Source organism: Mus musculus, chromosome 10 (genome assembly GCF_000001635.26).
Source record: "Mus musculus strain C57BL/6J chromosome 10, GRCm38.p6 C57BL/6J".
NCBI classification, from domain to species: Eukaryota; Metazoa; Chordata; class Mammalia; order Rodentia; family Muridae; genus Mus; species Mus musculus.
The window spans coordinates 92,142,021-92,169,876 of NC_000076.6; the positions used below are offsets into that span (position 1 = coordinate 92,142,021).

The 27,856-nt window shown below is 39.7% G+C and overlaps 1 long non-coding RNA gene across 1 annotated transcript in view; it reads right to left on the minus strand.

Annotated features, from left to right (window-relative positions):
• Rmst (rhabdomyosarcoma 2 associated transcript (non-coding RNA)) overlaps positions 1-23,158 on the minus strand; it is an 83,433-nt gene extending 60,275 nt beyond the window's left edge. Inside the window, exons 1-3 of the long non-coding RNA NR_028262.1 lie at positions 23,078-23,158; positions 22,607-22,752; positions 20,085-20,144 (exon numbers count right to left, since the gene is read on the minus strand). This is a non-coding gene — a long non-coding RNA (rhabdomyosarcoma 2 associated transcript (non-coding RNA)). The remainder of the gene's footprint in view (positions 1-20,084; positions 20,145-22,606; positions 22,753-23,077) is intronic.
• Between the last annotated feature and the right edge of the window lie 4,698 nt (positions 23,159-27,856).

Consider the following 27,856-nt stretch of genomic DNA (forward strand, 5'->3'; position numbering starts at 1 on the left):
CCTGTGTGTGTGTCTCTATGAATTTGGATGTGTATGTGTGTGTGTTTGTGTGTGTGTATGTCCCAGTATGTCTGTATATTCATTCATATCCCTGAGCATGTAAATTTACATGTGTCCATGTGTGTACATTTGTGTGTATGTAAGCCCAAAGACATCTAATGTCATTTTTCAGGTACTACCCATCAAGTCTCTCACTGGCCTTGAACTCATGAAGTAGAGGCATTTGGTTAGCTAGTGAGCCCTGGGGCTCCTCCTGTCCTGTCTCTGCCTCCCCCACAGTGGCATTAGACCTTGTTTCTTTTCTTCTGACATGGGTCTTGCGGATTGCAAAAAGGTCCCCATGCTTGCAAAGGAACGACTTTAGTGACTGAACTATCTCCCCAGCCTCCAGCCCACCAAAAGTAAAAACAAGTAAATAAATAAATAAATAAATGAATAAAATTAAACTAAAATAATAAAAATAAATAAATAACAGAGGGAGTCGGAGAGGCTCTGCTATACCTATGGCCCTCCTGGCCACTCCATGAACCTGTTGTCATTTCTTATTATTCATTATTTATGATTCCACACACAAATTCCACCCAGGTGATTTGGCTCTTAGCAAAATGAATGTGAATTAATTCTGGTCATACATTTTAATGAGACAACACTTCCGAAGCCCTCAGACGTTCCAGATGCAAAAGTCACCTCTTTTGGTACTGACACCGGAATTTCTTCTCTTAACAAATCTTGCTTGTTTAGGCTTTTTTTCTTCTTCTTCCCCATTATGTGCCCTTCTACACAGAAGCAAGGTCAGAGGAGAGGAAGCGAAGACTGGGCCCTCAAGTGACCCATGTTCTCACTCCAAAGTCATTGCCACACACCTCTCATTCCCCATTGTCCTTAGGTTTTAACAAGTCTTATGGTGTGACATCGAGTTTGATCTTCCCACTATGCCTCACTGCTCAAAATTACCCAGAATGATAGAATTCCCTTCAATCTCTCTCTCTCTCTCTCTCTCTCTCTCTCTCTCTCTCTCTCTCTCTCTCTCTCTCTCTCTCTCTCTCTCTCTCTTTCTCTCACCGTCTCTCTAATTAAATGATTAAACGATAGAGTCATACTTATAGGGTGATGATTTCTGGGGCCACTCATTCCATTCTTTAAAGACTGACATCATGTTAAAATTCTGCTCCTCTCCTCTTCTCCAGTTCTATTCTCACTGCACTTGACATGTCACGAGCAATTATTAGTGCTTAATAAATACAGAAGGCATTCGTTTTTAGTATTCCTGAGCAAAGACGCACAGTGTTGCTTTTTCAGCAGCTTTCCACTGGCTGGCAATTTGCATGTGGAATCAGCCTTCCCTCATGAAAAAGTAGAAGTCAGCCCCAGCCCAGTGTTTTAGTTTCTCTAGCTGTGTGTGGCTTCCCAGGGACAGTTCGTTCCTTACACATAATTAATAGCCCACGCTCAGCTTCCTCAGAGATGTCCCTCACCTTCTCATGCCACGTGCAGACGAGTAACATGTTCAAGGCGATGAGTTCGCTATCTATGTCACTTGTTAATATCAGGATAGCTTGTTTAAAAGTGGGTTCTGATTAGACTGAGAAGCAGATTCGGAAGGCTGTGTTCAAAGTTCTCTCTTATTTCACACCCTCCATGAAGAGTGGGCACCTCCTGTTCTGTTCTCAGACAAAAGCAGAAAAAAAAAATCTATTTTGTATCCAAGGTAAATGGAGAACTCCTGTCCCAGTGTTTCCTTTCAAAGCTTCCTGTTCTCAAACATGGAGGGGGTGGGGGAAGATTACAAAGGGCCCTGTCATGTCATGGTCTTGTTTCAACTCGGAATAAATAAAACTCCTCCACAAAATGATGTAATGCCTTGGGCAGGGGTCTCTCCCCAGGTGAGTGTAGTGTAAGGGAATACTAAGGAAATCACTGGACACTAATGATAAAGATTGCAACAAGGAGGTGCCTCGCTTGACCTCTAATTTGTTGGTTGATATTACCTACTCTGAGAGGGTCAAGATCGAGAACTATCAGGCTAGTCCTCACGTGAAGAGACTCGGGGCTAGCTGAAACACCCAGCATTAATACCGCAAGACTCGATTCTGACATGCATGTGGTTTGATGGGGAAAGATTTTGACTTGTGTGGATAGAATTTTGTTTCTCTGCCATGTATTGTTATTTGGCTTTGAGCAATGTATGCTTGAGCAACATACGGTTCCTGAGGATGACTCGATAAGATGCTGGGACTAATACCTCATGGATTTTATACCGTATCAGACCCTGTATGTGACTCAGAAAAATTCACTCATGATATGGTATCATATTGATGGTCACACAACATAGTTATTTAACTCAGTAAGGACGTAACGCTCATGAGCAAGTAAGCCAGATTGATTGTCATTAACCAGAGGTCTCGAGGGAAGTCTCTATATAATTTAACTTTATTCAACACTATATTGAAGGCATTAAAAAAAACAGAAATACTATTCTAAGAAACATTAAATCATATGTGCAGATTACATATATAGGTGAATGATTCTAAAGAAATGACAAGGCAGTAAAACCCTCAAAACTCTATATCAAAAAGACACAAATGAACACCTCCTAGTAATTAGAAGGTATTTCATCGTCCTATGGCACCTACAGGTCATAATTATGATTATCAGAGGCTAATTTACAGAGAAATGGATAGAACCCAAGTGACTCTATGATACAAGTGGGAATAAAATTTTTGGAATTAATCCATACCATCCATTTTTAATACTGTCGCATGTCTCCATAAAAAAATCGCATGACCTCAATAATTTTCAGCTATCTGACCTCCAGTTTTTAATGATTTGAATTATTTCTGAGGAGAAACTCACTGCACTGTGCAAATTTCCACATATCACCCAAGCAGGAGGGCCAAACGCCGTGCCTTCCCGGAGGTGTGCCTGTCTGGTTTTCTCCTGTGTCTATGATCTGAGGTACCAGGTTTAGAAAGAGCAGCAGGAAGTAACTACAGGGCTGGGACACACAGAGGAACTAATAAGGTCTGTGCTGGCAGATTGACAGACTGTCAAAGGATGAGATGAATTAACAGGCAAAGAGGACTTTGTAAGTTATGTGGCCCTAGACACATGTACGGTGTTATTGTAGCTAATGATAACCTTAGTCATTTACAACGGGTAAGTTATATATATAGCTGGAACAAGAAGAGTTCTTTTTCAAAGCGTGACACATTTTTCCCTTCGTCACCCAATTCTTGCTCTCTCAGCTTATCTCTCAGCCAGCGTGAGTGACACATTAGTCTACCCCTGTTTCTATCTGTTTCTGTCATAGTTTGACAGAGTTGGGATAGATGGAAAGATCTTGCAGAGAATAAGGTTGCAAGCAAATTCAGAAAATGTAAAAATAACTCTCTCTGAACCAGGGAGGTGAAAGGTCTCTGCATGCAAGAGGCAAAGCGTTCTTTGTTTATGTGGTTAAAAACACGTAGTGATTATTATATGAATGGTAGAATATTCTGGAATCTCAGCACCCGTACTCTATCTCCACTTGGATGCTATGGTCACAACAGATACAGTCAAAATGATCTCCATTTGTGAGATCGGCTATTTGAATTGTCCCCTGTATATGTGCATGATCATGAATGTGTAGTTGTATAGTTATTAAACCTATGTAATTACACAGAAATACATACTACCATAAGAAGAGAAGGTGCACACAGGGGAGTACTTTTTTTTTTAAAAAAAATCTCTTTAATTAACTAAATAAACTCATTTTAGAATACTGTTAATAGGCACAGTGCATGCAATCCACAATGCCCAATCAGGAAGGAGTAAAGTGCACAGTGATGATGTAAAGGGAAGCATCCATAAGTGGACTAGAAGCCTTTAGAGAGCTCTGTTGGCATGGAATGATTGCATTGCAAAGACTGGGTGGGAATGCAAATCATAGAACATTAAATATAGCATGGTCCCAGTTACATTTTACCTACAAATGGACAAGTCTACAAGTGGAGAAGGGTAAAATGCTTAAAAATCAAAATGTTTAAGCTGAGCCTCATGACATAAGTTTGCAATCCCAGCATTTGGAGGCAGTGCCAAAAGTTCAGGAGTTCAAAGCCATCCTAGGCTAGATAGTGAGCTTGAGGCCAGCCTGAGCTGCATGCAAGTCTAAAAAAAGAAGCTAATCAACGTGTTTACTCTGTTCTCTCCGGGAACAGAAGTGGAAGTGAGAAGGGAAGTGCTGGAAGAAGAGGCAGGAAGTTCCTTTGTGTGCTTTAAATTTCACTGTGGATATTATTAGTTTTATAATTAATTGCTGATGTCACACATGAACGAAAGGCCATTGCAATTGTACTTAGAGAACACTGAGTGTAAGCTGAGTCTTGTGCAATCTAGCTTACAACTGTCCCTCCTAGTCACCTAGCTCTGCCAGGTAAATATTTGTGCTTGATGGGGTTGGAAGTAGCACCTTCTCTGGCCCATGGCCACTGACCCTTCACAGGGCCTTCCAAAGCTCCATCCAGAACATGACGTCCATAAAGACCTTCAGCCCAGGACGGAGAAAATAACAGTAAATGCACCTTGCTCTGAACTCATGTTTCCAGCAAATGGGACTTTTCTTTTTGTTTTAAACTGGGGAGGTTAAAGTATTAAGATTAAACAAAACAAAACAAAGCAAAACAAAACAAAACATGCCTTTTCTTTTAAACCTACCATTTAAAAAAATTACAAGAAAAGAAGAATCTTAAAATCTATCAATCTTTCCTAAGCCTTAGAAGATTCAAGTATTTATTTTGAATATATCCTAAAGTTTTACTCCTCAAGGTGGAATCAACGCCTATTTTGAGTTTCATGACTTTGAAATCAAAATCTTCTAACTAAGAGCTACTAGTGGAAGCAATGTGTTAAATGAGGAACTGCCAAAGAACAACAAGGAAACCAGATACAGGATGCTGTCTGTCTGTGTAAATAAAGTTTTATTGAAACACAGCCGTATTCATGTGTTTAAGCATCTTCTCTGCTTACTTTAGAGCCACAGCAGAAAAGCTGAGCCTTCACTGTAGATAACATGTTTCCCATGACAGCTAAACTACTCACTAATTGTATGGATTCTGGTATATTAACAAAACATTTATGCTGTGGTAACAAAAATGAAGCGTTCCTATGTCTCTAATTTCGATTTTGGTCTGCTCTTTGGAGGACTCCTGTTTTGAAAGAGAGTTTTAATTGTGAGTTCTTGAAGCATGGATGTGTGTTTGTTTCCTATGGTACCCAGAGGAACAGAAAGTGACATATACATTACATTATAAAAACCTGGTAGGGAGAATGAATGTTTAAATCTGAATTCTCCCACATCATTTACATTACTGTTGGTCCTAGACCAAAGCCTTGGGTCTGAAGGACAGCAATACCAATGGGTGCTGCTAAATGGGTTTGCAAGTGTTTCTAGCATCGTGGCTACTCCCTCAATTCCTGAATGCCCTAGTTCTGTCCTGAAAAGAACCTGGCCAAAAAAAAAAATTATAATTGCTTAAGCTGAATTTTTGCAAAACATTTGCATGGATAGAGCAATACAGGCTACTGCCAAAGATGCTCTGATTTCTTTCTGCCTGGCAAGTTGGCTGGGCTTGTTTGACATTTCATTAACAAAAAATAATCCTCACTTCTCTTCCTGAGGAAATAGCATGTGTAATATTTTAAGGACAGCAACACTCAATGTGCTACTTTTCAATATAAAAAAAATGTATTTCTGAAGTGTGGACGAATAAAGCTTTAAAAAGCCCTTTTCTGGCATTGTAACTGGCTACCTTGGGATGTGTCTATGTATGTGCCTGAATGAAAGTGCTTAGAAAACACCTTTAAATGTTTCAAAATCACAGAGAAGCAATGCCTTATACCGTCAAGGGGACTGGTCTGGAATCCGGAAAATAGCTTCCTGTGACACTTTAATTATGATACTCTGTGCAAGCCAAAAAGCTAGTCTTTATAGCATCTCGGAGAATAAGATATCGATAACATGTAATGTATGAGCTTGGAAAGAAGGTCAAATAAAGATAGTAGTATCCCTTGAGGGGATAAAAGGGGGAGATTAACGGTAGTGGAATGGGCAAACATTTTTACCAGTTCTGGGCTAAATTCTTATTTAAGAAAGTCCTAATTTTAGTGAAAGGAAGTCAGTTCCTCACAGCTACCAACACAAGCTGAAAGGTCATATAACTAATGCACCTCCTAGCTTCCACATAGCGTATTGATGAGGCTTAGCACACTTGGGAATGGTAAGAAGAAGACGAGACACAAAGGAGATGCCCTCAAGAATGTGACCACAATGTCAAGTAAAAGAGGGCTGGGGACAGGGCAGGTAAGAAGGAAGAACTGGGATTTTGGAGTACCGTAGATAGCAAATGAGCACAAACGGAGTTCTTTGTATCAGACTACACTCTTTGTTACCTATCGGTAGAGATAAAGATTTTGAAGAAGCCCTGAGTGCTCTGAGGGGGAAAAAAAACTAGAAAGAGGCAGGAAGTGGTAGATTTCAAGTGGAATGTAGGCTGAGGCTATTTTGTCCTGTATCTGGCAGGGAGGGGAAGCACTGGACGCCGTTGGACTTGCCACAGCCTATCTACTGTAGGTTCCGTAGTGGATGGATTTGACACTAATGGATCAGACACTTAAATGGTTTAGATGTCCCAGCAGGAGACAAACCCCAAGAGGCAATAGTTCTGCACTACAGACGGTGATGATAATGAATGACCATTATAAAGGGAATCAAGAAATATTTAGGACAGAAAATTAACTAGTTCTAGCCCTTGTCCGAAGTATAAAACAACAACGCTTGGGAAAGAAGGGTAAAAATAATTGGTGTATCTCTACTTCTGATGTATGCGTAGGCAATGATGTCACAAAACCCAACAGAGAAGGCAGGATGAAAAACCAGGAGGGGACAATGATGTACATAATTGGTTTAGGGAGGTTCTTGATGCATGGGGCAAGCTGTTGGGAATTCAACTCTATGTCATGTGAGGGACTTGAGTGACAAATGTCAATTTTAAGAGTCTTATAAATCATGGCAGAGGATGACAACATGGGGCAACAACATGTGTGGTCTGAAGGCCAACAGAGGATAGACTTGGAGAAAGAGAGGTAGTCAAGTCCATGACAGAGACAGATAAGGAAGGCACCCTGTGGATGACCAAGTACCAGGAAAGCCTGGGAAGTGGGAACATTCAGGAGAGAATGGATCATCAGGACCAAGCACATAGGAATAGTTGTGAGGGAACCAAAGAGTCCAGTTGGAATCTGCAACCCAGAAACTATTCATTCAGTTCAGTGGTGTCTTAAGATTAGGCAGGCGCCAGATGCTAAAACAGGTAAGAGAGAGACAATGACAAACTTCAAGTCCATGGACATGCTATGTTAAGATGGAGAGACCAGAATGTATGGGGAGGGACCATCACAGTGGGAGGAAACGAAGGGCACGAGAAATGCTGTACTTGAGCCATGATCATCTGTGCTGAAGCCCGGCCTAGATCTCAGCTCCCTCCGAGGAACCTTAGCTTCCCTGGGGATCTTTCTTCCCTTTCTCTCTTCCCTCTGTTCTATGTGTTCCCCATGGCATTCACACGGAGATGACTTCCAAGTAGGTTGCCCTTGTCTTGTTTGTCATACTCAACCTCTTCAGCAAGACAAATCTTGAAAAAACTCAGATTCAGAACTGCTAATTACTATTTCTCCTTACAAAATGAGACAAAAGGGCATCTGTCTCTTACATCATTATTACTTTTTGGATACATTTCCTTTTTTTTTTTTGTTTCATTCCAACTTAACCGCAATCCACCAATTCTCTGAGCATTTATACTTTACAATACCTCTTTTACAATATGTGTACAAGTATACTATGGGACATCCAACAGGAGACCTGATTTATTGATGAATAGTGTAGCTTCCTACAGTTTTTAGTCTCCTACACTGGAACGGAGAGTATGGCATAGTTAAAAGAGACTTATCTTGGCATAAATACATTTTTTGAGTTTGCCTGGTTTTGTCACCACTTAGCCATGGGACCATCTCCAAACTCTCCAAGGATTCCTTCTTCCAGAATGTATAAGCAAAAGAAATTGATGATAAACAGCCTGGCCATGCATTATAAAATCTAGGAAATTAAATATAAATATGTTTCATGGCTGTGAAGCAAACACCGAGTAATCCAAGGGTCTTACAATCATGGCATATGTCTTAGAAGAGAAATACTTGTTGTTAGTAATAATTGGAAAAGATAGATCCAGCTCCATACACTGGCTTTTCTCTCTCAAATGAAAAGCATGTTTGAATCTCACAATATTTCTCTTTCCTTTCAAAGTCCCCTACCAAGGGGTTGATGACAAATCAAAGCAGCATTGTTACAGGCTCAGCACACTGGCCAGCGACTCCAAAGGCAACATCAGAGTGACAGTTTCTGGAGACAAACGATTCATTTCTGCTTCTGCTCTATTCACGAGAACATAACCACAGTACAGATTTGGTCTGAGATTCAGTAACACAAAATCTATGTGCTCTGTCACCACACAGACTGCCACTTCCTCCTGTAGAGTCACCACAGACAATGTTAAACAACATGGCCTCAAAGGACTCTAGAATGAGGGAGCCAGGCAATTAAAACCTGCTTCTGGTTGTATATAAATCTAAGCAACATGTACTTGTGATCTTGGAGATAAAGTGGGATAAATTAAGTTGCAAAGAATTATCCTTTCTTCTCTCCTCCACAGACCAGCAGATGGAATCATGGCAGTAAATATGGTTGGTCCTTTTTCTAGACTCTTCTGGAAGACTGCATAGCCTGAGCCAGCCTTGCTCTCTAGAGCATTCTGGAAGGTGGCATAGCCTCACCCAGTCAAGAAATTTTTAATTCCTTCCCACCCTTGGCTGTTTTCATCCCTGTTTCTTCAGTGTTGATTTTGTTTGATTTTATCCTTTCCAGCTCCCGAACTTAGTTCGGTTTATCTTAGATTGTGTCTGTGGTCTTGGTCTAAGACTTACTGCTCTGGAATCTGGCCGGATTCTTTTTGGCCTGTTTGTTTCTGGTTTCGTTTTAGTTTTTGTGTTCTTAAATCTGGCCCTCCACTTTCTGAGAGTTAAAAAACTCCTTTGCATTCCTAAGTCTCCCGGTTTTCATGAACAACCCTGTCATCTGTACTCCATAGAACTGGTAGTGTTATTATTCCCATTGACCTCTTTCTGACTCCTTCTTTTGGTGTCTACAGCTAATACTTCATATAGTTGGCTCTCCTGACTTCCCAGTGATGTGGACACCCTGCTGTGACAGATTTTTCTTATCTCTTTGCCCTGCCGTATCTACTCCATGCCTATATCGCCCAATCACTGTTCTTTTGCTTCTTCTCTACTCTTTTGCCAGTAAACTCCAACCTCTCTGGATATTTAAAATACATTTTTATTAATACTTATAATTTTAGACTTCAGAAAATCCAATGGGGACAATGAAGTTAAGAATTGTGTGAATTTTCCTATCTTACGATGGAAGGACACCATTGAATAAATCCATTCTCGTAGCCATATAGCTTGGCTTTATGTGGCCCCATGGGCCATAAAAGCACTAAGACTTTCTTACCTTGTTCTCTGCCCTGTGGAGCTAATCCAACCATAGACTTGCTTTTGAAGTCAACAGTAACATCATGCATGGGTGAGCTCTAGAGAGCACACAAAGGCAAGAGAAGAAAACTGACATGTTATTCTTAACTAAAGGGACTGTGCTATTTCTGAGTTTCTATATACACTTGGGCATCCCACAGACTTCAAGAGCCTGCAGATGAAGTAGAAGAAGCCAGAGGTATTAAAAAAAATCCTGAAAATGGACAGCAGCCACAGGAGAATGAAAGTTTTAAAATTTAAGCAAATCATAGTGTTTCTTTCTTCTTTTTCTTTTTTTTTTTCTTTATCAAGCCGTAAGAATCACGGATAAAGAATTATTTAAAGCTATAAAGCTATAAAGACAGTCGCGGCAATGTCTTTTGCCTTTTACAAATGGCATCCACTCCTCATCTTAGGTATAAAAACTGCCTTGTGGATAGCATTCGTTCCAGGCAGTGGACATTTATCTAGAGTCTTTACTGAGGAGTGAAGCCGGTCAGGTTAAGAGGTCCATCAGCATCGTCACAAAGAAAGGCATGAAGCAGCTCTCATAGCATGCAAGCCCTCCACAGCCACTTAAAGCACACTCTCAGATAGCATCAGTGTGTGGGGTGGCCACGTGGATGAAGTATGCATGCCAGTTGTATATGCTGTTACCGCTGCATCATAGCATTCATCCTATATGCAAAGGCTTTTGGTGAAATTGTTTTACATATTGACCTTTTGACCTCATGTGTCTTTTTCTGAAAGCAACATTCACTGGAAAAAAAAAACAACTAAACAACTAATAACTAAAACTAGTAGTTATCTGTTGATGCTTTTCTTTGACATTTCCAAGTAGCTACTTAGAGTTACCCCGTGATGTATTTAGTTACAGTTCCTGATGTGGAGAAAATGGTCAGAAAGATGCTAACAACGTCAGTAGTGTAAGCTTTATTTTCAGAAGAAAGTGCTTCTCAGTGCTGAGTCATGGTCCAAGATAATAATAGGTCTGGAAGGCTGATCTGATTTTGTCTGATTTAGAGCCTCTAGTCATCATATGACCATCAAGCTTACTGATTCTCTTTGAATCTCAGGGTGAACAAGAAAAAGAGACATGCACTGGGCAGATCCCCAGCTATCATCACGGGACAGAGGCCTTCTAACAAGCCTCTCCTTAAAATGTGTACTCAAGTTTAGAATACCAGACCTTTAAAAATATCTAATACCCTCAACCAGACACTGAACTCTAGTGTTTAAAAAAAATGGCAGAAACCACCCCCAGTGTCTTCATGTTCAGAGAAAATGAACATGCCCATGAGAATCAGAAATGCATTGATTACTGACAAGAAATGAATTCAGTAGCAGGCCAAGAAAATTGCTCTGTGCTCCTGGACATTGATGCAACACTTTAACCCGATTGCTTATTTAAATATTTCAGGATGAAGCCTGGGAAATTGTATTTACCATTAGGAAGACCATTATTCAAAATAAGTCAGCTACATTATTGGGCTAAAGACCTTGACGGTGATAAGCATCTTATGTCAAAGTTAAATTATTATGAAAAAGCACATTGGAGACACACCATAGTGGTTTACCATCTCCTGAGAGTGGGCAGTTTGAGGACACCTACTCTAAAATGTATTTACTGCAAGGTATAGCACTAAAATTAGATATGAACAAGAAATTGAGCACTAAAAGCTAGTTAGGCAAAGCAAAAATGGAAATAGTCGACTCTGTAATTGAACACTTGATCCTTCTCTTCAAATATTGTTTTCCAATGTCCTGACTTACAAATTAAAGCACCTACTGTTTTCTCCAGTTTGCAATACTTGGGTGTGCTCAAGTTTTAGCACGTATAATAATCTTTGCTTTAAACACTATGAGCCTAAAGTAGATGTGTATCAGAAGGTCAGACACAATTCCTCTTGTCACTAATGTTTGTGTCCCATATCACCCTGTGGGGAATGGAGATGGGGAGAAAGAATCCCATTGGATGATGTCTCAGCCATCCCTTTCTTATTGTATAACGTTCAAAAGTACCTTCTGCAAACAACTACCAAAATGAAATATCACTCAAAGCAGATGTGAATGAGTGAACATATTTTTGCGGGAGGCCCAAAGGCAACCCTAGGCATAAGCAGAAGGTGTGTCATGTCTCTGTTTTAAGTATCTGTTTAGACGGGTGGATCGTGCACCTTGTCACCGAAAGATACAGAGAATCCACAGCTGTAGTGTCTTAGAGGATGCTGCAACTGGTATTCTCACAAAACTTCCTTCCACATCTTTTGAAGGGACAGACACTTTGTCTCTCCTCCATCCTGAATAAAACGATATTTGCCTTCATCTTCTAAAGACTAGCAAATGTCACCCACAGGAGAAAAGTAACAAGAATGGGTGCACTATTTCCCATCCAATTCTTCCCCTATCTAAGCAGTAAATGGAACAAATAACACAGCTCTTCTCTCAAATAAGTCATCTCAGGGTTTTTGCTTTTCATTGAAAGGAAGCAAAGCCATACTTTTAATTTTTTAATGAAATTTTGAAATATTATAGCTGACTGATTTTGATTTTCTGGGAAAGGATGATTCACATACATATAAAGTCATTTTTTTGACATCCTAAAATTGTATATTTAAAACTAAGAGTCCAAGGTTAGCTCTTAATGTTACTAGTGTTTTTTATCTCCATGGGATGGAAATGGCATAGTTCTGCTAGAAGATAAAGGCATCTCTCTATAGAGTATCATACATCTAGAGGCTATAAGGACAGTTTCACAAGTTTCTCATCAGTGTTTGAGCCTGTCTTCTTAAGATGGAAAAGAAATTGAAGTATTTCAAATGGTAGACACATAAACAATGATCAAGAGTTTTTTGAAAACTTCAATGTACATTTATATCCAAATTTCTGAAGAATATCCTGAAGTATGATTGTAGTAATCATCAACTTTACTAACTTCTCAATCTTCAACACTCTGTGTATGTGTGTGTGTGTGTGTGATACGTCTACACATACACACACACACACACATTTTCTTTCATTATGACACTCTGATGAAGCATGCAACAGCTTAATAATTAACAATCTTACATAATTAAACTTCAAAAATTCTGATGAGACAAACAACTTGTTGTGGTTCTGCTGGAAAAAAAAATCAACTAACAACCTTCACGTCTGTTTTCAAGAATCAGCCTTCCTTCTGAATATTTGTGTTGCCTCACAGATAATCTGAGCCAACCTCCTATGCCTAAAAGCTCCATTTAATTGTTAATATTGCTTTGCACCTGTGATGAAAAAGCTTTTCCCTTCCTAGTGCTAACGTACGATTTCTGGAGAGTAATTTCATCATATTAGCCAATTAGTTCTTTAAGGTTCCTTTTCTCTTTCCAGTTATTACAGTTGATGAAGGGAAGATCATATTTCCTCTTTATATAAAACCCTTCATGTAGTCTTAGCAACACCAGGTAGATGAGATAACTAAGGGAGGAGAAAAGCCAGGAAAACAAGCGAGTGAAGGAATAGCTCCCTTTGCCAAGTTTGTGATAACAATCATATTTATTGAATCAAAGAAACAGCATTTGAGTAAGCAAGGGCATGCGTGACACCACCTTTGTCCTTATTTGAAATGTAACTATTACGTTCTCTAAACCCTAGAGCAATGCTAAAGTTTTAAAACTCCACTAGCATTTTTCTTACTGTATTTGGCCAACAAAAATATAAAAGCAGGAGAGAGGCTGAGTTTAAGATGTTCCTAAGTGGTAGAGATGCACCGGGTAGCTGGGTGAGCTCGGTGGATGGGATGTCACTACGTGGAATTATGGGGACTACCAAACGGATGAGAACTACCAAACAGATTCAGATCGTTTTTAGCTCTTTGAAAACACTGGACTTTTAAAAAAAAGTCTTTAAAATGATAGCTCCTTCACACAAATAGTTTTTATTCTGCAGCATTCGCACCATGTGAATGGGAGTCACCCTGCACTTCCGTCTCTACCAAGTCTGTGCGCACCTTGCAGATAATTGCCTTGCCACTTGAAAGTTTCGCCATCCTCCATGCATCTTTTAGATTAAAATTAAAAGCTGGTAATGTGAAACTATTTTTGCAAATGTCACCACATGGAATTTCTTTTAAAGATCAACAGCATCATCCTTCAACACGCCTAAAAACAGAACGGTATTATTCGTGCGTCACTTACAGCTGTTTTGGGTTTTGTTTTGTTTTTTTGTTTTCATCTTAATTTCTCATCATCAGCTAACAAAGTGGAGGCTGTAAGGAGGTTTTCGTTGTAATCTTTTGATAAAAGTTAGCTATAAATAGCCTGGTTCTAAAGTATCTTCCCTGTACTTGTAGATACCAATTAATATACAGTGTCACCAAATTTGTGTATTTTGAATTCAAGACAGAGATGGTCAAAAATTCAGAGTGAGTCAGGGACCTCTACCAAACTTAACTCATTGGGAGTGGACTGGGAAAACTGACTAATTGAATATTTATTATCAACTGCATGTGGCCTACCCTTATGACAGAATCTCAGGAGCTAAATACTGTCTGACATCCGCTGCTCTCCATCGTACACCAAGGTGGCAGCCAGATACCCACAATTATACTCTGGAAGTGCCAGGCAGGGTTCATTCCTAAAAGTAATGTCAAAACTAAAGAACTGTCTACACTGACGTTAAAGGAACTCCAGATTCATCATTTGCCCTTTATCAACATCAATGCAGTGTATGCTAAGCATATGGAGTCTAGTTTGGTTTTGGAACACCACTGGTCTGTTCAGCTGCTTCTGTTACAACTGCAGAAAGCTCTCATTTTTTTAAAGTGAGGCCAGCTCAGAGCCTTATGACCAAAGTTTAACCATCCCCTATTTCAAAGAACAAGGAATCCTCAAAGCATAGAGCAGTTCCAAAGGCATGCTTCCCCAAAAGTCAAAAAGGGCACATCACAGCATATATTATGCTCAAATTAAACATCTATGTAATGTTTGATATTTTATAATTATGTATATAACACATGGTAAATATATATTTGTACCAGGTGATATACATATGCATATCTATATAATATGCTAATTTTATATATGCATATATATAAACTTTGCTGGAATAAATCCTATATTCATATCAACATATATAAGCCTGGCTATAACAGGCAGTAGAACAGTCAGAAAGGTATCTGTACCTGAAAGATACTGTATCTGTACAGATACAGTATCTGCTTTTCAAAATGCCCACCCAATTTGTCCCTTCATAACTTGGAATGAGTCAGCACAAAAATATAGCTGTAGGAACTTCTCTTCAAGCACCAAGGCTACATATTTTTTAAAATATAGTAGAACAAAACTATAAATAAAAATAACCTCAAGAACTGGGTGTTAATAGAGATTTGCAACATGCCCTTGAAGATTAAATTTGACTTTTGTTAAAGGTAAAAATCTACCAAGAAAAGTTAACTAGCAAAATTTTATATTGACTAAAGGGGTGGCTCTTGGTTGAGGGTTGGGGGGCAGTGAGGAGTAGCTTTTATAATAATGAACTATGCTGCAGATAATAGAGGAATAATCATATACAGAGTTAAATCATGAAACCAGCAACATGGGTTTTGTGTCATTGGCACCACGGTGCCAATGATGAGTGTATTAGCTGGTCACCCTGGCATTTTCTCTTAGAAACAATAGATGCCATTCCATACCAAACATGTAAATGTTGCTTTAAAATGGTAGCTTATCCCAAGAAGGAGCAAACACAGTTAAAAACTTTGGTATTGTACGTACCTGTACATTCCTTAATGCCATCACTAACCACAATATAAACACTTGAATGCCTTTAAACACGTTGAGTTATGAATTTAAGATTCCTTCTTCTTGCTAAATCTCCCAACAGTGGTCAGCATCTCCTCCCTCTCTTTCACCCTCGCAGCTTGGGCAGAGTACGTGCTAACTGTTCATCCACTGTGCTAGGCAACAGGGCATGTAGCCCCGAGGTCTCCACACCTACACTTTTTCCTTTCTTCCTTCATTTTACTGCTGTTTTCTTGAACTTTTTGCCAGCCTGTCAGCTGGGCACATCCACAAACCCCAACACAAGAGATGAGAGGAGCCCTTTCCAGTTTCAGAAGTGAAATGGAAATGTCATGGGTCAAAGGATTGCTGCAGATAAGCGAATTTGAAGGTTTCATTTCTAGGATGTGCTTGTTGGGATCCAGGGTTATTTTGGTTTTTTGGTTTTGGTTTTGGTTTTTGTGAGCCCCCACCCCCACCCAAGTACTAGAGAACAGGAAGAACTCTTTGAAAGGACACAGGAAAATTGTTTTGGGTACAGGGATAATCAGAGCAAATGCAAGACAAGCTTTGCTGGGGCCACAAGAAGATGGGTTTTTCCAGTGTAGAATTCCTGCTTAGAAACAGGCAATTATGCAGTTGGAAAGGACTGAAGGTACAGAGGAAGAGATCTAAAAAGGGTTGAAACTTTATAATTGTGTTCTTTTGGCTCAAGGGATGTTGAGGAAATATCAGCATAGTGTTAAGGTGACTATGAGATGAATCACTCCATAGGCAGACACTGAGGCAATGGACTCCAAGGGGTTTAATGCCTGCTGTATCTATGCCTTTATTTTGAGTGTCTTGAACAAGTCTAAGATATCACAAGGGCTCGGTGATATTTGTTGAATGACTAGAAAAATTAATAGAACCTGAAGAACTTGAGCTTTAAGTTCTCACAGCTGATTATTAGCTTTGTGACCTTGGGGGAGGCTACTAAACTTCTCAAAACCTCCTTCTCCTCATCTGCAAATCAGAGTGTGGCAATTCCTTTCTTACAAAGTAATGAAGAAGATTAGAACATGGAAGAAAGGGGCTTGGAACAAATAGGTGTGAGGCATTAATAACAAGAATTAGAATTTCTTTAAGTAGTAGATTATAATGCACGCTCTCAACAGAGTGTAAGAAGCATTGAAAGAGGGAAGGAAGAGGAAGCTATTTAGTGTGTGCTGTATCACAGATCTGAATGTCGGCGAGAAGGGGTGCACTTGCATAGAGTTAAAATATACATCAGTAAGATGACGACTTGAAGTGTGTGCTGACTGACATATCTAAGTATTCTTTTAAACTGGTGTGTGTGTGTGTGTGTGTGTGTGTGTGTGTGTGTGTGTGTGTGATACGTCTAAACCATTTTAGAACATCAGCAAGAGAAATATGTTCCAAGATGATAAATGTATATCTACTAAGTTCTTTAAACCTATCAAGACCAGATAGATATTGTTGAAAACTTAATCAGGAGTGACACATGAACACATTTTTGACACTCAAGAATTTTTCTGAAGGTACAAATACTTGCTAAATTCATTACAGAAGGGTATTAAAAAATATGTCTGATTTCCACGTTTCGAATTTCTAGTAAATTGAATTCTTCAAATACTTCCTGAAAAGTAAGTATTTTTCAAAATGTCTATAGCAAACTATGTTCAAATTCATAAGGTTTACATAATTAACCATATGCCATATGTTCCTATTCACTACATGTGACCTTATCTTTCTGTCTCTAAGGAAACTCCTTGCCTACTAATTTATTTCAGGATTTGCATTTGAACTGTGAACTCAATTGTCAGAAAAATGCAGGATATCCAAGGATTTATACGTGATAAATGTACTGTGGCTAAATAATGTCAAGAAACATCAAGGGCATCAATATGCCTTAGAGACATTACTAAGGACTCGGAGGTTCTGTGTGCTGTGTTGTATTATTAGAAAATCACAAAGTCTAGCAACTTCAGAAGGATTCAAGGTCATTACAAGTGTATACAGGCCATCCACCAAGAAACAGATCAGGAGAAAAGAATCACACAGTCAGATTAGAAACACCATTAATACAATCTTATGCATTCCAAAGCTAAAACATTTTTTTTAAAGTAAGTGGCAGACAATTAAGCTTTGAATATAACTTTTATTTTCTTAAACCATTCTGGTATCACTGATGACCCCGAAATTAAAATCTGTGTGCAGATCACAAACATGATTAAATACAAACCAGCAGATAAAACTTTATCATGGATCCTTAGCAAACTTCTAGAACAGTTACTTGGATGCTAATCAAAGTAGGGATCTAGGATCAGTGGTCACCCCAGAAGGCCCATCCTCTGACCGTTAATATTCTGCAAAACATTTACTAGGTTATATTGTTTAGGGAAAGTAAACTGATGTAGCTTAAGGAAATACTTAACACAATGACTCAAGGAACTTGTTAACTGCCAGGAAAATGCATCCTAAGGATGCTTTGAATACACCATCCCAAGACCAACTTGTAACTTTTGATAATTCACACACAACCTCTAATGAAACAAGTTTGGGGCTATTTTTCATCCTGAACTCTGACACATGGGTTAGTTTAATAGCTTCAAAGTCAATACACTTTTCTTGAAGACAGGTAAGAATAATCATATATCACGACAAAAGACAAAATTAGAGTAGGCAAGGAAAAAAATTAGTCTTTTCTTAGTCAACTGCACTGTGACCATAATATTTGGAAAAGAATACTATTTACAAAAAAACGAAAGCAGATGCCAAGATATTTTCAAATATATCATGAGAATGGAATAAATTTAATCAGATATGAGAGTTTCATTCTACTTTGATGAAAAAAATGAAAGTAATGGTGTATTCCTTCAGCAGGATTATATTGCGACTTTAAATATTCACTCATGTCAAGTTAAATTGTATTTTTAATTCCTAATTAGCATTGAGAACAATGCAGTTGGGAAGCAATTGACTTTGTGTAACTTGCACAGGAAAATGGATGTAAGGGTTTTATTTGACTTCCATGAAAACCGATCCACTGTGTCACAACTTCAGCTCCCAAAGGATTTTATTCTGTAAAAGCTATGTGGTTAACTCTGCTTGTGTGTACAGCTCCCAAAAGAATTGAAGTGCAAAGATGTCCCTGGTAACATTCACCGCGACCTCATTAAGCTGATATATCTGCATCTACCTATTAATAAAAAAATGTCTGCATATTTATGTACATTACTCTTAGTCTAATTTTAAAATATAGAACTATGCACCCATCAGTCATTTCTTCTGTTTTCTCAAGGCTCCTCTCACTTGCATGCCATTTTCTGCCTCTCTTTAAACCACAGGCTAACATCTTGAATGGTCCTCTCTTTAGGAATGGACAAATCATGCTTAAGATATGACAAAGGAAAGGAGACGCAAGCTGGAAATACTCACTGTTTCATCTCAAGAGGTGAGCTGTGATAAAGGCAACCAGACTTTCGGGAATAAGTTCTACATATGGATAAAATGATTCCTACATACAAGAAAACAATTACCAGCCAACATAAAACGGTAAAGCCAGAATGAGTGGTAAAAACCCAACACTGGAGAGTGAGATATTAGAGAGCAGCCATTAAAATATCTTACTCAATTTCTATTGCACCTTAAAATGAAAGTCATCAAAATGTCATTACAGGCCTGGCCTCCCAGATTCTTTAGAGTGAACTGAATCATTTCTGGAAATTGAGTGCTATCCTGGATTCACTTATAATCCTCTGAAATAACAGCAGAGCAAAACACAATGTGAAATTTATGACACCTTATATTACAACACACAGCATACTCATATACATACCAGGATGCTATTTGTCTTCAGACACCTACAATTAAATATTTCTTATGAAATTAGCAAACTCACAGAAAATGCTGCCTTGGAGAAGACTGAGGCCAGAAGCCCCAGGAACTGAGCCTGGGCTCAGCTCTGCAAATTCTGAGGTTGGCAAAGCATGCATACAGCAGAAAACAAAAACATAATAATAATAATAATAATAATAATAATAATAATAATAATAAACCTGGTGAAAAAATCAATTATCTCAAAATTAATTCAAGCTACCGTGTATGACTTCAGCAAGGCAGCACAGAACTTCTTAAAAGCGTCTCAGTTTAGAGCTGCAGATGAGCTGTCCAGCTCACTGCAATTAAACAATTAAAGCATCCTTACCCAGGCTTGGGGGAGGGGGAACTAGGGCCCTATAAAGAATTTCCAAGCCTGAAAAGACCTTTGACATGCTGTACCTCTGGCTGAAGTTAGCGAGCTCTAACAATGAAATCTACACACGTAAAGATTATTTTTACTGACACTGCCTCGCCCCCCTCCCGCGCTCCCCTCCCCCCCCCACACACACATGAGGATCTACACCAAAGCAATCAGCAGCTCTCGGTTCCCAGGGATGAAAAGAAACACGGGAGGCACCTGATTGCACTTGGTTAACAAAAGCTAGGCAGTCTTTTGAAAATGACTAACAATAAAATTCTAACTGGTTATCTCCAAACCTCACACGCTAAAACAAAACTACTCAAATTTTAAATAGGCATATTTAGAAAGCAGTTTTTCAAAGCACATGCAATGTTTGAAAAGGGTTGATATATATATATATATATATATATATATATATATATATATATATATATATATTTTTTTTTTTTTTTTTTTACCTTTCAGTTCGAGGAGGGCGTCACTCTTCCTGGATCTCATTTTCCTGAGGATAGTCCATGCTGGCCGATTTAGAAGAAAAATCATTAGCATATTAAAAAAGAGAGGGAGAGAAAGAAAGAAAACCCACCAAGCTGCTGTGAGAAGGAAGATGATGGTGCTAGCGGCGATACGTGCTTTTCCTGATTTCTATTTCACCCTCATCTTACTCGTGTTGTCTCTTCCCCCCCCCCCCGCAGCATCCATCAGTTAGCAGTTTTTAAGGAGCAGGGCTGTATTCGGGCGCATCTGCTGAATGGGGCTGTGTTCTCCATAGCCTCTGATTCACCTTGTTCCTTTCTAACAAGGGTCTAGAAAGCAAGCGACTGGTGCAATCGCACATAGGCATTACGTTTCTGGGTGTTGCCGAGATCGGACCCAGCAACTTTGCCTCAAGGAGCCTAAGACTACTGGTCCCAAGCGCGGAGCCACAGCCCGTCCTCCTGGGTGTGCTTTAGCGCTTGGGCAAAGCGATGCTCTCACCAGGTCAGGGGAAACTAACGCTGACTTACTGGGTCCTGGCAAATGCGGGTACAGGCTAGGCGGTCCCAGCTGAGAAAGTGAGGATGTCGAGACACCGGAGACACCCGTCCTCGCTCGCTCTGTCCACCTACCGTCTTATCAGGCGACTCACAAATGAAATGCTAATAGACGCGAGGACTGATGCCAATTTCCTGCACTTTGCTCAGCGTTTCCGCGGCCCCAACACAATAAAAGATAGCTGTTTGTGGAGAATGCCCTGTTCCATACCATTAACTCCGAACAAAACATATTTTTAGTGGGACAGCGGTGTTTACTCGTAAGAACAGATGAATTGTTCTGCACCATATATCACCCGCGGACAAAGACATTCAGCTACAGTTTTGGACATAAATCAAGGTACATGCTCTTCAATTAAAAAAAAAAAGGAAAGAAAGAAAAGAAAAGAAAAAAAAAATGACTGCTTAAGTCCCTCAAACCACAGAGATTGAGGTCAGCCCGGCCATAGCAACCACAAGCAGAACTTCGGCTTCCAGAAAGACCTAGCAACCGATAAATGAGTTCAGATCTCTTTTCATCTCCACTGGTGTGAAAGCCAAAATTAAAAAGATTAGATCACCCTGAACCCATCACAAAAGGTACCACAATGAAAAAGTCATTTCCAGTCTTTGAATCGCTTCAAATAAATAACATTCATCCTTGCTATAATGAACAACTTTCAAAGTAAATTGAATCTCCATCGCCGGGCTTTCCCTGGCCGAACAGTATTTACATAACAATGTGTCAGAGGAAGACCTGAATGGATCTTGTAAATGGGGAGCTAGGGATAAAAACATCTTTAGCCCAGATTACTCTATGTTCAGACTACTTGGCAGTGCCTCTCTTGTAAACAGTGTCTTAGACCACGGACATCAACAATGTTTTTAAATTGTGGGAAATCAAAGTTTTAAATGCCTGGACTCGCCCAGTGAGCTACCTTTGTGGGGCAAGAGTAAAGATTTAAATAATAATAATAATAATAATAATAAATAAATAAATAAATAAATAAATAACAAATCACTTACTGTCCTTAATCCAAGGTCTAGACTCCTTTTGTGGCAAAGAAATTTTCACCTGTACAGATCCTTGCCTCTTTGTTCAGACCAGCAATCTTTGATCCTAAATAGCCGTTTCTACATAGAATTTTCACACAGTACTTAAAATAAAAATACATTTGCAGATTTTTTTCCTCTTCTTAGCACGCGCCTCATTCATCATTTGCTATTTCCTCGAAAGTCTAAGATACCCTCCATTGTCATGACAATAATGTCTGTGAAGTTTTAGGAATGTCTCCGCTCACCGTGTTCATCTTCAGCACTCTAACTGGGACTGCATGGCTCCTGGTCACTAAACATTAAATTAAGGGCTAGTCTCCAAATCACAGCAACTCCCAGAAACTATTGAACCCTACATATGCTTTCAGATGGCGTGTATTCAAAGTAAGACAGCCAAATCTATAGCAAAAATATACTGGCCTAATCTTATCTCTTTGTGGAGGCTCACTGTAGATATTACTATTTGAACTCCACAGGGAATCTCATTAATTTTTAAAACTCTCTGACCTCAGTACTGTTGAGTGTAAAAATAATTACAAATTAAGAATGAAAGAACGCCACTTGAATTCTGCACAGCCATATGCTCTGCCTTGCACAAAAAAAAAACGATACTATCGTCAAACAGAAATTCTATTTTTTTTCTACAGATACAGATTTAAACAGCATGATAAATGTCACCACACAGACATAAAAAGCAGCTCACCCTTCCTCCAGTCCCCGCACACACCTCACCTCTGAAGAGTCTAGTAACACAAAGCAGGCATTTACACTGACAGGTTCTGCAAGCCAGGGACACCAGGGAGGGTACCCTCTCAAAGATATTTACCTATAGTGACTTCCTTTTTCTTAATCACAAATGTCTCTCTCAGGCACAAAGATTCCGAACGAATTGTATATAAATATTCCCTTACCTAAAACTTGTCAGAAGAATGCTCTTGTCCTCCAGGGTCAGTCATCTCTGCCGGTTCCCCCTCTTGCCGTCCTGGGAATTGGCTCCGATATGTTGATTATTCAGTGCCTCAGTTACATCTGTGACACTCATCTGCCTGCATTGAACCTATGAGGAGAAATGAGAGAGGGAGGGCAACAGAAGGAGAATGTGAAAGGGGAGAGAGAGAGAGAGAGAGAGAGAGAGAGAGAGAGAGAGAGAGAGAGAGAGAGAGAGAGAGAAGCACACTACAGAGAGACTAAGAGAAAGAAAGAAAGCCAACACAACTACTGACTGGAGTCTAAGAACCTAAAACCTCTAGCCAAGTGAAGCCTGAACAAAAATGATCAAAGCTTTGTCCTTCATCAACAGAGTAGACAGCCTTCCCCCCCCACCTCACTCTCTTTCTCTCTGTCCCCTCTGAAAACTAGAACTGTTACGGGGGGATTCTCACCAGGAAGGCGCAGACAGAGGCAGACCTTCTCCTGAGTGTTAGTGCTGCCTGCCCAGAAGCCCGTGCAGAATATAGGTACCTATTGTTCCAGAGACAGATATGTAGCCAGCCAGTCAGCCTCTGACAGATCTCAGCAAACCAGCGAGCCTGCCTTCACTTTAACTCCTTCTTTCCTAGCGCCTTTTTACAGAGAAGCAGAGGTCTTCTCATCACCCAGGAGAAATAAATGGGGCTGAGACAGATGATCTCATGACAGAAGCTAAGCCTGCATTTTTTTTCCTACAAAGAGGGACTTTAGCTACTAGTCCTGAAATGTGACATTTGAAGGTAAATGACTTCTTTCTCTGGGAAGAAATGAAGGCTTAGAAAGGGTTAGAAGAGGAAGACTTAGCGCAGGGCTGCCAATTTAATAAGGGAAGAAGAAGATGAAAATCAAGGTTATTTCAAATGCCCTGACTGTAAATAAAGATGTTTCAGTACAGATGGGGTCTGTTAACCAGAAGGGTCCCAATCTTGTGCATAGGGGTAAAACCCATTTAAAATACCCTCTATAAAATGCCACCCCAGTAAACCTGCTTCCCTAAGGGCTGAACTCTCTTTGATCTCCCTGTCCCTTTTTTCATAAACTCTATTGCTTTCTCAAGAGTCCCCCAAATGTCTCTCATCTCTAGTTCCCCACCAGTGGCTAAATCTTGCAAAATTACAAAAACTTGGAGGAGGGAGAAAATGCTCATTCTCCCTTCTCCTTGGTGGATCTGAAGATTCAGATAGCAGACTTGATCCTTTAAATCCCTGGACCTCAACAGACCACACCATGCTTCTAGTTTTCAACTCTGGGTGTCAGCTGAATGGCCTGCTTTTCCTTTATAGTGTAGAAAAGGAGGCTTTGCGATTGGTTATATGACACTAGTGGAAAACGGGGAATAGAATAAAATAAAGGTAGCTTGTCCCTAAGTTAAGGCAAGAGGTGAACCAGAAAAGGCTCACTACTTGTACTTTACTTTCACTGAACACTCTTAATTGTTGCCAAGATTCCCCCAAGGAGAACTGTGCATATTCCGAAATGGTAGGTGTGCTGCACAGAGCATAGATGGTTATGAAATTCCTTTGTAAAAGCCACACTCAGGCATCACTTCACAAAGCCAGAGGGTAAATACTCAAAGCAGTAGAAGGAGGTTTAGTCATGCATGGCTGTTAATGGTAATGAGACATGTAGAACACAGCTATGCACTGCCGAACAGTTTCTCCTAAGTAGCTAGGGTTTGCTTTATTTATTTTTTATAAGCAAACTAGTAAGTAGATGACATGACATCAGGGTGTTTCAGAAAACTCTGCATGGGAGTGGGAAGGGCATGCAAAAGTACAATGTCTCTTGTCCTAAATTCCAGCATTTTGAAACCATTTCAACTAATGCTGATTTGACTCAAACTCTAACCAATTAATACAGGCTTTAGAAACCCAGAAGTTTAAATTGCTTAACTTGGTGACATCTGAAAAGCCTGTCGTGCGCTCTCTGCTTGGTGGGTGGGGGGTAGGGGAGAAGGTGCTTCTAGTTGACTCAAGATGTCAACTGACTCCACCTGAACAAAGAGGAAAAATGAAGTTGTAAACATTTTCTCACTAGAGGCACCCAATCTTCATGTATAAGCGGGAAGAAAGCAAGAGGATCTTGTAGCTCATTTCTTCCCTGTTCATAATCGGATTCCACACACCTCATTTTAAAGGATGTGCTCTCTGTCAATGGACAGCTTTGTGTTATGACGATCTTAATAATAAAATAGCAGAAGCATATCCTGTGAAACCAAAAATCTTCTACAGAAAAGCCCTGGATTTCAGTAGAGTTGACAGCATCTAAGCCCAGCTCTTAGTGCTGCCCATTGGCTACAGTTTCGAGGGAACCTGTCGCCTCTCATCCTGAGCACACAAGAAGACTTCCATGCACTTAAAGAGAGCATCACCCATCTCCCATCCAGGTGTTATCTTTAATGCCCCCTCCCCATTTTGATCTTTCTGCACCATTCCTATTCTCTTCAAAAAACCGGGTGTTGGTGTGACAAACTGGTTTTAAATATTCAGCTCTTAACAGGTTTGAATACAGACAGTTCTCAGTAGTCAGCACGCATCATTTTCTGGGTGCATGTGAAGAGGGCTATCAGCATGAATGAGAGTCAGATGCTCAGGGAAACACAAAACAGGCATGCTACGGAGGGTGTAGATGCATATGTGTGTGTGTGTGTCCGCTGTGCGCAAACAGGTCTTAGCATTTGTGCAGAGTGCACACTTTTCTATGTTTTGAAGTAGAGAAACGATCTTAAGTGCTTCCTTTTCATAAAGTTCTTACTACGATGCTTCTATGACTCTACCATCTATACTCTGAGCTTATAAATCACACCCTTCCCCAATTTGCCAAATAAGTTACTTCAAGTAAGAGCTCAATAGGATGTGCCAACTGTTTTTCAAAAGGAAGGACAAACTGTCCTGTGCTAGGTTTGTAACATCTAAACACAGGAGAGTGCGGGGGGGGGGGGCCCTACTGTTCACAGTAGCCAGGGATCCTCTGGTTCCTGTGATGCTCCTCTGGGTATTTAACCCTTTATGTCTACATAACTTGATCTGAGAGACCCAAAACGGAGTTTCCCAGAAGAGATGTGGAAGGAAACATAACGTTGTCATTATATTAGTGTATATTACAATTTTTATCAACTTCCCCCTGCCCAGGGCATGCCACAGTCTCATTCGGTTATTTATTCCCACAAATAAGACCCACGTTGGAGTGACTTCTGAGGGACTGTCAGGAATGCTTTAAGTAACTCAACTCCAGCAAAATTAAAAATAATCTCTCCACCAAATTAAACATTATCTAAGTTCTCCGTGCAGCTATTAGATACACAGAAAATCACCTCTGTGCACAATCTGCAAGTGGCTTAGATTGCATATTAAAATTCTAATTAAAAGTCTCTGACTTATCTATGTTGGCTGATTTGAGATTACAAAGTAAATTATGATTTGGAGTGAAAACTTGTGAGGAATGACGATTTCTGATGGGCACATTAGTGGCACAATTGTAGAGATTTTGTAATAGCAAGAAAATTAAAGCAATGAACAAATTCTGAGAATCTTCAGACCATGATCACTTCGTGTCATTAAGATACCCCCACGACTTCTGCTTCCCAGAGCTTTATTCTCTTGAAGCTAGAAAAAGGTAGTTAGGAAAGCTAATATTTCCTTGAGACACGAGGGGGAAGTATTGGTGTAAATGACATTCAAAGTGGACAGAAAATAAAAAGACCCACGTACATACTTCAAAGACCATGTAATAAAGTATAGACTAAGACTTTGCAGGATTTTAGTTCCAAAATGCAATATGAGTCGCTACCTCAGTTTCCATTTAATTCATAGTTGGATAAAGATATTGTTTCTGGGAATTTTGCTTTAAAAGGTCATGGATAATTTAATAGAAAATATTAGGCAGTACCTGACACCTTCCAAAACATGCAGTCTTTAGTGGGAACAAAATTACGCATTTTCCCTTTCTAGTCTTTCGCCATCCCACAATTTGATCTACTTTTTGTGGTCTAGCTGATCTATTCCCAGTCGTACACTTTAAATGAGATAACTACTTGGCTTTAGAAAGGCCCTGTGAGCTATTTTTATTCATCAGTTAGTAAGCAGTAGGATGCTTTGAAATAATGGCAGAGCACTCTGCCTTCCTTATTCTACAGTAGCTGCTGGAAGTCAAGTCTGAGAACACACACACAGGGATGAGAATGTTAATATTTTGAGTAGCAGCGAAAGGAAAGCATTTGCATCGTAGCATGTGTAAAAGAAACAATATGTTGTTCTGAGTCCCTGTGAATGTGCTTCCAAAGTACTTTCAGACTTCCAACACAATGAAAAAGAAGTCAACATGAAACTGGCTGATGAGAGTTGATATTCAACACAAAAGCATTTCACAGAAGTTAGGAGACTCCCACGAGGGGATTAGCCAAGGAGAAAAAAAAATGAAAATGAGATTTCCTTACATTTACTTGGCATCTTTGCATAAGCCTTTAAAAAGATAGAACATTCTAGGACAAACATTTCCTTCAGGAATCCAATTTTGGAAGTTTTTCCTTAATAGATACTCACTCTTCTATAGTCTGGTGAAACAGGACTTACCTGGCCTCTCTAAGAAAGAGATGTATAGCAACTGGTAGTATCCTGACACAGGAAGAGCTTCACAGGAAGTAACCCATAATTACATTTCTGTCCTATATAGTCTTCCCGATCCTTGGCTAAAAGTTGGGATAAGGCATGATTTATTAACTTGGCATAGTCATTACAAAATGAACCCAAATGTTATTGGACGTTTCCCTAGCCACTGCTGTTTAAGAAAGTCTTTAAAAAACAATTTAGTTTCCTTCTACCCAGTCAAGTTTTCTCCACAGATAATTGACTTTCATTATGTGCACAAAAGGAATCAGTGAAGTCGGTATGCATGGGGCATTTAAATATTTTCAAATCAAAGTATGTCTGTATTTATGTTCGGGTGCCCAAACACACTCTCATTTGCTTCTGTGTAACTGATCATTAACGCTCCTCTAATGGAAGAGGAAGCACACCCATGGAAGCTGGAAAGGCCACCTCCACAGCCAGGCAAGTCATTAGTAGTCAGAGAATTGTAATAGTCAGTGCTGTGGACCAGATGAAGCCAGTTGCTTAGAGAGCCACACGTCCTCTCTGGTGGGAATCATGCTGACTTTCTGCAGCCTCCATCCTGGAAAAGTTCCAAAGAAACTC